Here is a 12,951-nt window from a genome sequence, read left to right as displayed (position 1 = left end):
AAGTGACTAAAAAATTGTACATTTGAATGAAAAGAGACCATTCCCACAACAACTTTTTCCAAGGAACCAAAAAGAAGTGCACTGGTAGTGGATTACCTGAAAGCCTGGAAACTACCACAGTGAAAAAGGAAGAAGCAGTAAATACCAGCAAGATTACTACCAGGTGGAAGAGGGCAGCCATGGCAGGACATTATGGAAGTGTTTGCTTGGGGTATTTTCCTGAAAGTTGACAGAGAGCTCCAGTGCTCCTCCCCTGGAATCAATCCAGTTCCTAACTTTGGACTGTCTATGTCACACATTAAGCGTTAATGCAGATTATTTACGTGCTCTCATAAACTAAGACAAGCTAAGGAAATTGAATTTACCCAATCATACAACTTGCTTAACGTAAAACCAACATATGAGAAAACATGAAGCCTAAAACTAGAGTCACTTCAAACATCTAAGCAGCTGTGAAGTCTTCCAACTAAGCAATCTGGACCTTCAGTGACAAATGAGGAATTGACTAGAATCCATCATGGATGTTATTTACTAAAAAAAAATTAGTTTTAATTAAAACTGAAAGTATTGTAGTTTTATGGTGTATTGTCTGTTTCATTTCTTTAATAAACTGTGTGTCTGTGTGTGTGAGAACACCAGCATACTCATGGCAAGCCATAGTGGCTGTTCCTCTGATTTGGGTTTAAGCCTCTTTCTTAAGAAAAACTCATTCCGTCCACGAGCAGCAAGCAGTATGTCTACATGAATTTATAGGCAGATTAAATTTATTTTTAAAAAACCAAACAAACAAACAAACCAGAGAGGAGTCATTATCTGCACTTGTTCTGAAGTTACTTCCTTATTAGAAGGGCTTACCATTAAATTACTATGTAAAAATAAAATACTTTGATAGTTACAAACAAACACGTAAACTTATTTGCATCTACATGTTTTTGAAAATCAGCAATTCATGTATCAAGTGGAAAAATTAGAAAACAAAACAAACACCAGCAATTAATCAGGGAAACTTACAATCCAGGGGTGACCCAGTTACAAGCCTGGAGACCAGAATAGGTCTCACTTGATGACTGTCAAAAACTAGATGCATGACCTCACATGGTTTGCATAATTTATCTGCAATTCAATTTACCCAACTTGAATTAGGGAAAATCTAACTTACCTGGATTGCAGTTTATCATCAAAATAGAATGTATCCTAGAAATGCATGTTACCACACAGATATTCATACACAGTATTTTAAATCTTCAGAACCAAGTACTCTCCATTGGAACGTACAGAGTCTTTGCCATGTATTACTTGTTTGATGAATGTTTCAATCTTCTAGAAGAAAAAGGGACCCATTTGCTTGACTTACTACCTGCTAAGAACATTAATACAGAACTTCAAATCTAATAAATGAATAAGCAGGGGACAAATGGATTTTGCAAGTTTATTGCATGGTAGTTACATTACTTCTCAAATGGCCAATCTGTAAAGATATTTTTGAAAAGCGATTACTTAACATGAATAGCATTTCCTTTAAACAATCATGTAGCTTACACACATGTAGCTTTAAAACTTACAAAGGAAATTAAGCTGGGAGCACTCACAGGATCAAGCTGCTCCTTTGTGAGTAGTCCCTATAAACAAGGATTTGCCAGTCTGCCAAAATAATTTTCCTACTCTGAAATGAACGCCAACAAAATTGTTAATACCACTCAATGCAAGTTACAGATCTTGTATGTTATAAGCAGAGAGGTGTTACCATCAGCTGGTGCAAGTCTACACTGTTCTTAAGACCAAAGAAACTACATCAATTTACAGCTGCTGAAAATTTGTCCCAGTGTCTGTCTTTAGCACTGATTAAACCATGGAGCCAATTTTAAAGCTCCCACTGACTGCAGCAAGACCAATGCCTACAGGACACAAGACAGATTGTAAGTAAGCCATCCTAGAATTAGTACACTTTTCCTCCCCCCTATTCATTCCAAGTTTAAAGTTAGTTATTCAGAATCATAATCTGTGACGAAGTCAAGAACACAGCAGATTTTAAAACTTCTTAGGTTTCTTTCATGTACTCCCTGAAATTCTGTTTAATAACAGTGATTTCTAAGGCCAAGTCTAGTTACTGTAATCATGCAAATAACCCCAGTAAAGTCCACAAGAAAAGCAGCACCATCAGGAAAACATGATTTGGCCCACAGTTTTCCTCCGGCAGAATGAAACTTCAAAGTTACTTTTGCACTGTTTTCTCCCTCTCTGAGAAGTGAAATTACACTTGTGTTAAAAATCTCTTTGCATTTCCTCTATCACCATTATGCAATTTTTCCTTCACGGGTACGATGTGGTGCAACACTCATCTGAGCAATTCTCACTTGCACACTTAGCCCAGGGGCAGTCAAAATGACTAGCACATTGCAGAAAGAAATAATTGCTTGGAAAAAGGATTTTGCAGGAGGGGTACTCGGCTGTTTCTTAGACCACCATCCTGTAAAACTGCAGACAACAGAGAGAAAATACAATTGTTTTACAGACGTCATCTTTAATTGAGACAAGTCTCTCTACAGGATTCTAAGTGTGTGCATTCTTTCAAATAGCTAATAAACACATTTCTGACTACAAGTACACTGAACATAACAGGGCAGTTTTCAAAAGTATCTCCACGGTTCTCGCCAAGTGGTATACACTGTAGTTACCTATAGGTATTTTCCTTTACACTTCACAAGAGATTTACAGCCGCTTGCGTTCTGTGAACATTGCATGCAACAATGATTTTTAATATCAACTGAATTAACTTTCAACTGCAAGGAATAAAAACTCAAAACTCCCGCTTTAGGAGGCTACCAGTAAGCATGTAAATAGAGCTAATCATTCAAACTGGTTATCACAAGAAAAAAATTAAATATTTAAGATGTTCCTTAGCGCTCCTCCACTGTAAGACACTTCACTATTAAAAAAAAAATAAATAAAATGGCATATTCTTCAACTTAAACATGCCCACAGAGAATAAGATTTACCAATAGCACAAAATAACCTATCCAGTTTGCTCCATGCAACTTTTTAAAAGAACTTAAAAAAAAAAAGCATCCTAGACACCACAAAACTCTTCAGCTGAAAAATGAGCTAATCAATCCCCTTTCTACACAGCTGCATTTTCTTTCATTAATGTAATAGAAATATTTGAGGGATTTCCGTTTTTACCTTTGCATTTTTCCTTTTCCAGTATCCATAACCAATCATCGCTCTGCTCTTCCATTATGCTTCGTATATTGCAGAGTGAGAAGCATCTTCATTAAATAGTATTAAAAATAGAACACACCCGATCTCCCCACCGGAGCATGCTCTGACAGTGCTGATACCACAGCTCTCAAGGTAACCATGCCCAGCTGGGAGCTGAGAGGCAAAGTCAGCGCGAGATTAGCAATTTGCAAGCCCAATTGCGCACACAAACTTGCCTCGATCCGTGACGAAGACTGCTAAAACAAAATCAGCGTGCAGTTAAATTATGCGATTGAAAAAGTTGCAGATCAGTTTACAGTACGGTTTTGCTTCGGTTGGTTTTTTTTACCCCCTCCCCATCACCCTCAGCTTCAACTGCTTTGTACTTGCCTAAAATGTGCATATGCCATTTAGAAGAACGCGCACCGGGCAAGCATCTGGCTGACCATTGCAATGGCAGAGAAGTCAAACAGGTGATGCACAGACACTTGTGTGGCTCTCTAATGCTTTTGTTTCCCCCTCCCGGCACATTTACAGCGATGTCACACGGCGGCGGGATGAGTTTTAAGCAAAACCGCACACACCTGGAAGCGCAGAGACACACCTAGCACGTAAAAATGCACCCGGAATCCGAGCGTGTTCCCCCCGCTGGCTGACGCGGTGAATGAAGGCAAAATAAATAACAGCAATTAAGCAAGGCTGCGCAATGGCTGCGCTAGATGAGCACGTCGGGGTTAGATTTACAGGCGATATCGTCTGAGACGCACAGACAAGTAGGCAGAACACACCAAGCGGAGTAACATGAACTGCTTTTTGTGAAAACGGGACACCTAAACAATACGGCTGAAACACCTGGACTGTGATCCTCCTCCACTGCATGCAAAGGGATGCCTAGGAAGCATCAAGTAAATCTGTTGCCCTCACATCGCCACCCTTAAGAACAATGCCAGTCCAAGCAGCCCAGGCTTGCCGTCCAGCAAACACAGCTTTGAAAGAGGATCCCGCGATGCCGTTCACAAATCAGCGAGTAAAAGTTGAGATTTTCTTAAGAGTTTGATCCATTTTAGCTAAAATGACGGCTAGGAGGAGGGCGATCTCTCCCCGCAGACCCCCGTCTCCCTGGCGCTCGTCCCCCCTGCCCCAGCCCGGCCCCCGGCTATCTCACCTTCGCGCCCGACCCCGACCCCGACCCGCCTGCGCTCCCGCCAGCAGCGCCTCTGGCGATGACCGCCGGGCGGCCGAAACTTTGGGAAGCCGCCGCCCTCCGCGGGGCAGGCGGCCCCGCCACCGCGCCGAACCCTTCCCGCCCTACCTGGCTGTCACCACCGCTACGCTGCCGCTCCGCAGTCCCGTGCGAGGCGCCGGCTCCAGCACCGATACCATCCTGCCCCGCCGCGCTACGAGCGACACCCTTTTTTCCTTTTCTTTTCCCTCCCTCTCTAGTAAATACCACATCTTAGAGCCGGAATCCTGCAGCCGCTATTAATAATTGCCCATCGCACGCAATAAAGGCAAGCCTCGGTTCCATACACAGCTCCTGTTTCCCTCTCTCTCCACTCCACATGCTCCAGCCGCCCTGACCTCAAAAATTAAAAGATCACGGGGAGGGGTGGCGGGGGGGGGGGAGGGGGGGGGATGGGGCGAATGACTCCAACGAAATGACAGAAAACACATGCTAGGAAAAAAAAACATAGACAAGAAAAAAATCGCGACAACAAAGAACATCACGCCACACAAATGTCGACAGATTCTGCTTTGGCTTTCTTGGGTTTTGTTTTTGGTCTTTTTCGTTCCTTTTTTTCTTTTCTTTTTTTTTTTTTTTTTTTTTTACCTTGCCTGCAAACGGGATCTGCCCCCAGCGTCTTGGCGGCTCGGGCTATTTTTGTTTGTTTGGTATTTTTGGTTGGCCGGTTTGTTTATTTTGCTGCGGATACGCTGCTGTTACAGTACAGTGACTGTCTTCCTGAAAGACATGGTCTCTTCCTCCGCCTCCGCCGCGGGAGGAGATCCGCCGCCGCGCCGCGCTGCTGGCCGGGCGCGGTGGCCGCGGCGGCACCGCCCGACCCGCCGGCCGCCTCCTGTCCTGGCCCGGTCCGCCGCTCCGCCCGCCTCTGCCCGTCCGCTCTCGGCGCCTGCCTGGATCCCCTTCTGGCTCGCTCCTCTCTCCCTGTCCTCCGTCCTTTATCTGCCGCGCTCCCGGGCTGTACTGTCTGTCTGCGAGTCTCTCCCTCTGCCTTTCTCTCTCTCCCCGCCCACGCAGCGTGGTGCGCCCCGGACCGCAGGCAGCGCCGCGCTCCGGCTCCGCCGCTCGCCGGCTCCGCGCTTGCTGCGCTCAGCGCCGCTGCCCCGGCTGCCGCACAGTACCCGCTGGCCCCGGCGCCATTGCGCTGCCCGCCCTCACCCCACCCAGCCCCGCGCACGGCCCGAGATGCCCGCCCGGGCCGGTGTCTGTCTCTGTGTGGGGTGGTTCTGTCTGTCTGTCCATCCGCCCGCCCGTCCGCCTGTGGCTTCCCGCATGTCGACCCCTCCAGTCACATTGCTTCCCCCCCATCCTCAAGCCCTCCCCCGTCAGCCCATCCTCAGCCAGGAGCAGAGAGACAAAGCACCCGAGCGGTGCTAATAAGGAGAAAGCTCGTTAATCCCCTCCGATTCCTTGTTATTTGCTCCCACCCACTCCCTGTCGCCCCCGACACACGACCCCCAAGAAAAATAAAGAGGGAAGGAAATGGGCCTTGACTCCAGAGGACATCTTTAAGTGAAAGCTCTGGGGAGGGCGGTTTTAATTATTATTTTTGCTGGTGCAACCCGACAGCCTTCAGGCTGATCAGCCGAGCTGCTGAAAGGGGAAAAAAAAAAAAAAAAAGACTGCAGCAGATTTTGGGTGGTAGCAGATGAGCCACTAAAAATGGGGCACATGATCCCCTTCCCCCTCCCCTGCCCAGCATGTCTCTATCTAGGATCTGGCTTGATGATGTTTCCCTCAGAGCCTTGCTGCACACCATCAAGGCTGAGGGAAACAGGCAATTCACCAGCACACGCGTTTCCGATACATGAAACCGCTGCTATGCATTTAAAACCCGGGCCTCGTTTTACCCAATTGAATATATCCAGGCATTCATCCTGCACCCAGCCGAGAAAAGGGCATTTACCTCTTTGCTAGGTGGCTATTAATATGCAGTAAAATTATAGCTGTACAATGCCAAATGTAATTTCCATAGATCATTTAGAGCAGATCCAGCAATTCAGCTGCTGGAAATGCATGTCTGTGAATAACCATGCATCTGGTACAATGCCCTCTACTACAATAACCTGAAAGGAGACAGAAGCGTCTGGTACTAGCTGCAATTAGTAATCATATGGATGAAAAATAAACAGTCAATAAGTACAAAGCAGCAAGGTCCTATGAAATATAGACATCATTTCTGTCTACGGTGATACAAATAACCCAACTCCCACAGACAGACAATTCTTATTTAAAATACACAGTTAAAAATGCACTCCTTTCTCGATGTGCTTTCAGAAAGCCCTAGTTAGAGAAGACAGTTTGCCATGGTTAATGAATGTAGCAGAACTTGCGGTCCAGTAAATATGGACAAATATACAGAAGGCCGGGGGAGTGTTGCAGGAAAATGTTTGCTTTAGTAGGTATTGTCCTTGCACCACTGGAACCCCTCTTTCCCCTTAGAAGTAAACACCTGCTTTTACTGGAGACTGCTGAATGGAATCAGACTGGAAGAATACAGTGAGTGATGAGCCACAATAGGGTGTGCATTAGCCAGCTCTTGGTGCACACTTCAAGTGATCAGAGGCATTCAGCCAGGCACACCAAAACCTGTTCTGCTAATTCACCTCCTAATGTGGTTTCCTCCTAGGATGGTTGTGTGTGGCTCCATCTACTTTTAATTTCGTTCTTTAGCATATTCCCTTTAATGCTGTGCTACAGGTTCCAGTTGAAAGCGAAGAGACCAGCAAAGAGGCTATAAATGGCACTTGTGTGCTACACCTGGTGACAGGGCAAGGACCAGTTCTTTGCTTTTTGCTATTTGATGTTGCAGCCATCTCAACAATGGTCCAAAGTTAATTTTCCAAGGTGGTTATCAAAACTATTCTGAACCTACAGTGAAATGGACAGGGCCTCACCTGGCTGCTGCCCATCATCCCATTACTCTCAAGCTGGGTACCCAGAGAAGGGACAAAATGCACTCTGCACCAGGACACAAAAGCAGTACTCACTCATGCTTTCACTGAGTGCCTTGCAACTCACCTCCAGAAGGGAAGGGGACAAGAGTAGTGAACGTTTTGGTACCTTGCTCCAGTCACTACACCGCATGCACATGTAAAACAGCCACGTGTCCACGGCTTGTCTCCCAGCGTTGAGATACTGGAGTGTCTTCACAGTGGGAAGAGCCAAAACTTATACATCAGATCTGCAAGAAGATAAAAATTAATCCAAGCTGTAGTCTGGCAGTTGATTCCACCCTCTCCTACGAGGCTGGATGTGCCTGGAGCAAGTTACCAAATGCTAAAAGATGCCAGCTACAGCAACACCAGTGGAAATAATCAGGAAAAAAACCCAGTGTCACTCCAGTATCACATATTTTAATTTTTCAACTCAGAATGTTGAGTAGCATCGAACACAGCTTGTGAAAGTAAGTGAAATTGCCTTCCTTTGTTAAGAAGTTACCTCAGACCTTCTCATTCAGATAATAATCTGACAGAATACACAACCTACATCCCTTTCTTCAGGACTTTGTAGAATGAAAAATCACAATCATTGCACAAACATAATATTGAAGAGGTGACAAACCATGGCAATGACTTGGTGCTGCCTGTCCTGATCTGTAAACATGGGCAGGGATAATTGTCCATTTAATCTCCATGAAAGTCAGCACTTTCATGAGCACAGCAGAAGCTGTGTTTTTAAGCAGAAACAGAACTAGATCAACTCTTCAGACTTCTGACACCTTTTTCTGTTACATGACCAAATTTCGAGGGTAATGGGGAAAAAAAAAAGAAGACACAAGGCCCATTTCACCAAGTACTTTCTTGAGCAAAACATCTAACCAATTAACCAGCAGCCCAAGCTTTCCAGGATTCTGGTATTGCCAAGTGCCCTTGTGCAATAGAAGCAACATATAGAGCTGAAGCCCACATGAATGTGCACACACAAATGCCTCTGCTCAAGGTGACAACAGATTATATTACTTGTTCACTACAAGCATACTTTCTAGCTATGATATTTAAATTTCACTTAGAAATAAAAAAAAAAACCTTACTGGGCTCTCAAAACCCAGTATCAGACTGGAAGTATGAGATGTCAGAAAAATAAACAGAGCTTCTTGCAGTTCTGCAATCACCGATTCTTGGGAAAGAAGGCACGTGGTGTTACTAAATACCTTAATAAAATCTTGCACAACTGGTTGCACATTTCTGCTGCTTCTAGTCATTTCTTAGTGGAAAAAGCCCCTCTAACATAAAAAGTCTGTTGTGTTTTGGAGTTACGGAATGATTCAGTTTGAGGCACAACAGTATGATAAGCTAACTGTTGATGTATTTTATCATATTCTTATGTGAAAGAGATTGGTTTTAGGGGTTTTCATTTATTTTTAAACTCCTTTTGACTTTTATGTCCTTACATGTTACAAACAAATTAATCAGGCATAATTTGCAGATGGACTTAAAAATATAGCACGTCTGTATAAAATGGCACTTTACAATATGTAAATATAACCAAATTGCTCCAGTTTTAAATACTTCTCAGGAAGAGCTAAAATAATTTTTCAGCTACAACATCTCAAGTAAGGGAAAATTACCCAAGCAATTTGTGTAAAGCATAGAGTGGTATCTCAGACTTGACAAAAATAATGAAGCTTTATGCTCTTTCCAATGAACTCAGTAAGAATTTTGCAATGGATGTCACTAGGATTAAGATCAGGTACCTAAATCTCAGATTCTTTCTTTGGAGAAAGATCAATGAACAACCCTTTAAAAATATAATCTGTTGCTAGAGGGGCTGAGGCAGATTTTTTTTTCCCCCAGTGAAAGCAAGGAATCATTTCTTTGTATTTGACATTTCAAATCCCCTCTTAGTTTCTTTTGGAAATCCCATCGTGTTTGATGTGCAATATCCGTGTATCTTGAAAAGGAGATTACAGTGTGGAGTTCCTCACCCCACACACAAAAAAAGTTGCCTGATCCCCTCTAAGACCGGAAACTGTAGCTTCTGCAGCACTGCTCAGCTGTGACTTTCAGAAGAAGATGAGCAGGAATTTGAACTCTGTCTTTGACAGCTAGCATTTGTGCACATTGTCTCTCCTGGTGTAGCCTTTTCTTCAATTTATGTTTACAGCCAGGAGGACTAGTGAACTTTTAGGTCAGAGTGTAGGAGGGCCAGTGGCCTGTTTCATGGGCTGATGAGTGGCTGGCAGCTCAGAAAAGGATATTCTAAAGTGACCACAGAAAGAGCTCATCAGCAGCTCTCAGTTGCACTGGACAGAAACACATTTCTGATATAGGAACTTAGCATGGTAGTCCTTTTTATAAAATGTGTGTGTGGCATGCATGATAGGAGAAAGCTACAAAACATGCAGTGGTGAGTAAGAGAAAGAGTAGTAAGAAGAGAGTCAGCTAGAGTGTTGTGAACTGTGGTGTTAGAATGGGCCAGAGAGAAAATGGTGAGAAAAAGAGGAGGAGGGAGAGTCCCAGGCAGGGAATGCAGTGAGCTGGTTATCTTGAGATCTGTGATTCATTGTGGAGAATGTGCACTACCTCCACATATTAGGGTAGGAGAAATCAGGCTGAGGAAATTCCAAACACTTTCAATAGGATTTATGAGCTTTAATAATCCAACAGCTCAGGGTCACCTAAGAGCCCAGGAACTGCTTGGCTCACAAATATGAGTGGCTCTAAGGAGCCATAGACAAACACAGCATCTGTGAGAGAGAGAGTAGTTGCAGCCCTTGGTGTAGGAGCCATAAGAGTCACAAACAACATCTACTGGCAAAAACCAGCCTCCCGTCTAGATCTTACCAATAAAATCTTTATTGCTGCCCTTTGTCTAAAGCAAAGTGTAAAAGCATAGGTTACCTCCCAGCATACCTGGCCAGCAGACAAGCTTGGGTGACAATTCTCAGCTACCACAATAAGATGTGGGTAATAGAGGCTTTCAACACAGGTGCATGGTGTCTTTCTCACTGCTAAAACATTACAGACCTATATCTGCCTTTAAGGTGTCCTGGAAGAAGGGAAGCTGAGGGACCAGGGAATTTCATGGGAAAGCAAGTGGATCCAGTAATGAGAGAGAGGGGGAAAGAAGGAAAAAACTATTTTGACAGGAGTCCTCACTTACCTTACAGAAATCCTACCAGAGCAATATTAAGAATAGCAGTAAAACAGGCTTATGGAGTTGTAGGTTTGCTTTAACTCTGAAAACCATGTATATTTTAGAGAAGACCATCACCCCAGCTGTAGATTGGATACCATACAAAAACCTAGACCATGAAGTTGGCAAATGATTTGGAAGTGAAAAAAGAAAGATTTGCTGTGCCAATCAGCCCATGTAACTCTGAGTACTCACTAACACCAACTTCTCCATTTGAAACTCCCCTGAACATGGTGCCCTCTTAACCTTTCCTTCTCGAAGGTCTAGTCTTCTCTGAAATGCTTGTTTTAACTGTAAGTTTAACAGAAGGGTCCCAATTCACATGAGGCCTGGACCTACCTTGCAGGTACTTTTCACAAGTGCTCTTCAACTAGATACCATTTTTCAGTTTTCCTTTAAAAATTTTAAGAATAACATTTATCTTCTCCCATCAGAATCTCTAGAAAGAATCCTGGCCACAGTGTCTGTGTAACCTGGATGTGTTGGTTTCCTACTGCCCGCCCTACCTCACTGCAATGTATGCTCTGAGGCCCACACTCACTTTATTAACTCAACCAGTGCAAGAAGCAGCAAACAGCAAACAGCAAACATTGGCCATGAAGCTTTTTCAAGAGGAGGTGAGGGTGCCCTCCACAATGGAGTCAGGAGAGTAACAGAATTTTCTGGCAGATCAATTCACAATGAAATTAAGTACTTGCCCCCTTTAAGGCCATGTTGTGCTTCACGTGCAAAACTGTGTACAGATGTGCCAAAGAACTGGAGCAACCAGGATAAAAACCTAAACAAAATGAATCAAACTGAACAAAAAAGCCTAACCAGCTAATCACACTTTCCAAAAACAGCCCTTTACAAACTACTGGAGGCAACCTCTTTTCCCAGCTTGTATATCATCACGCTGGTTTTGTTCATCCTCAGTAGAAATGACCAGAAAAGGAAGATATGTAACCACAATTTACTACAGTCACTGTGACTCTACTTGGAACCATCCTACTCAAAAGATCCCAAAAGTAGTAGCAGCCCCACAGTATGCAGAGAATAATTCTTGCTATGTCATCTCAAAAACCTTTCAAGTTCTGTCAGTGGTGAAAAAAAAAGTGGCCTTTGTCATACAGTTGGAAGTCTTAGAGGTTTTTCAAAGAGCATGGGTTAAAATCCTACTGAAGTAATCACCCTCACCTCTCCACTTTCACTCATTTGGACCAGTGTTCCTTTTCTTAAAATTGTCCACCAAATATGAGATTAATTAGCATTAATTTAGCAATTTTCACAACACTTGGAATCAACTTTTGTGTTGGCTGCTGGGCTGCAGAAAAGAGACAGTGAAGAATGAATGGCTGCTTACATAAAAATTAGGTCTTTTTGACACAAAGTTATGGGGGCAGTAAGAAATCCCCCAACACTGTACTTCATGGACAGAACACAAAGACAGATATTTAACATTTCAGCATTTTGAGGTCTTGGGCCTTCCAGGTCTTGGAGTCTTAAGCATAGTTATTTCTAAGTCACTTCCCTTAAAATACTACTGTTCCCTCAAATTTTCTCCAGCTGCCTTCTTTTTGTTTCGCCTTGCCTTATCCACTAGACATATTTAAATTTTCCTTTGTTTGGAATCTACATTTTTTCACGCCCTAAAATTATAGCTTTTGCAATGTGCAATAACTGTAGAAAGTCCCTTCATTGAAAAAGCAGTACATGGTACAATTTTAGCATCATATAATTTCCTGCATAATTGTTAAATAATTTTCTTCCTTTTCTCCCTCCCCCTCTCTTTTTCTTTTTCTTTTTATTTTTTTTCTTTTTCTTTTTTTTCTTTATATAAAGGAGAGAAAGATTCAATGTGCATATCCAGAGAGATAGAGACAGACAGAAAACTTCATGTCACACAATAATGTGCTACACTGCAACTCAACTTTACAGCAACGGCAGTCTTGTGTCAGTGACAAGACTTTCCCTACATATTGATTCAGCATTGGACTCGGTACTCAAAGGCACTATCGGTTCACAAATGTAAACCTCCTCGTGTGTTTGGGACACTGGATCCCCAAATATCACATCATAAAAATATTAAAACAAAACTCTTCATTACATTTTCCTGTGCACCATCTGGGCCTTACAAGAAAGCTGACATTATCTGTCAAACTAAAGATAGCCACATTTTCTCTTTTTTGTATTGTTAATGTTTGTCATCGCAAATTTCACTTTAATGCTCCAATTACATTATGACATTCTTAGAAACTGAATGGCACTAATGACTTTCATTATTATTTACACACTTCCTTAATTATAAGGCTCTCCCTCTCATTCACAACATGTTCTCCCTCATAAAACTGGCTCCGATATAAAGCTAATGAATTTTAAACTTTCTATTACAT

At 43.1% G+C, this 12,951-nt stretch overlaps 1 protein-coding gene across 11 annotated transcripts in view; it reads right to left on the bottom strand.

Moving 5' to 3' along the window:
- Positions 1–12,951, bottom strand: part of ARPP21 (cAMP regulated phosphoprotein 21) — a 232,613-nt gene that overhangs the window by 135,006 nt on the left and 84,656 nt on the right. For 8 of the 11 annotated variants that reach the window (XM_084220076.1, XM_084220071.1, XM_084220080.1 and 5 more), the window contains exon 2: positions 7,505–7,625. The exons of 1 other annotated variant lie outside the window; for it this stretch is intronic. The gene's annotated coding sequence lies outside the window, so the exon portion shown is untranslated. Of the gene's footprint in view, positions 1–5,029; positions 5,383–7,462; positions 7,626–12,951 lie in introns of those variants that run through there. 2 more of the 11 variants (XM_084220074.1, XM_084220079.1) reach the window with 2 other exon arrangements.

The sequence above is a fragment of the Fringilla coelebs genome (assembly GCF_963513975.1).
Source record: "Fringilla coelebs genome assembly, chromosome: 1".
NCBI classification, from domain to species: Eukaryota; Metazoa; Chordata; class Aves; order Passeriformes; family Fringillidae; genus Fringilla; species Fringilla coelebs.
The sequence above is the reverse complement of the archived record's forward strand: the minus strand, read 5'-3'. Positions and strand labels throughout refer to the sequence as shown.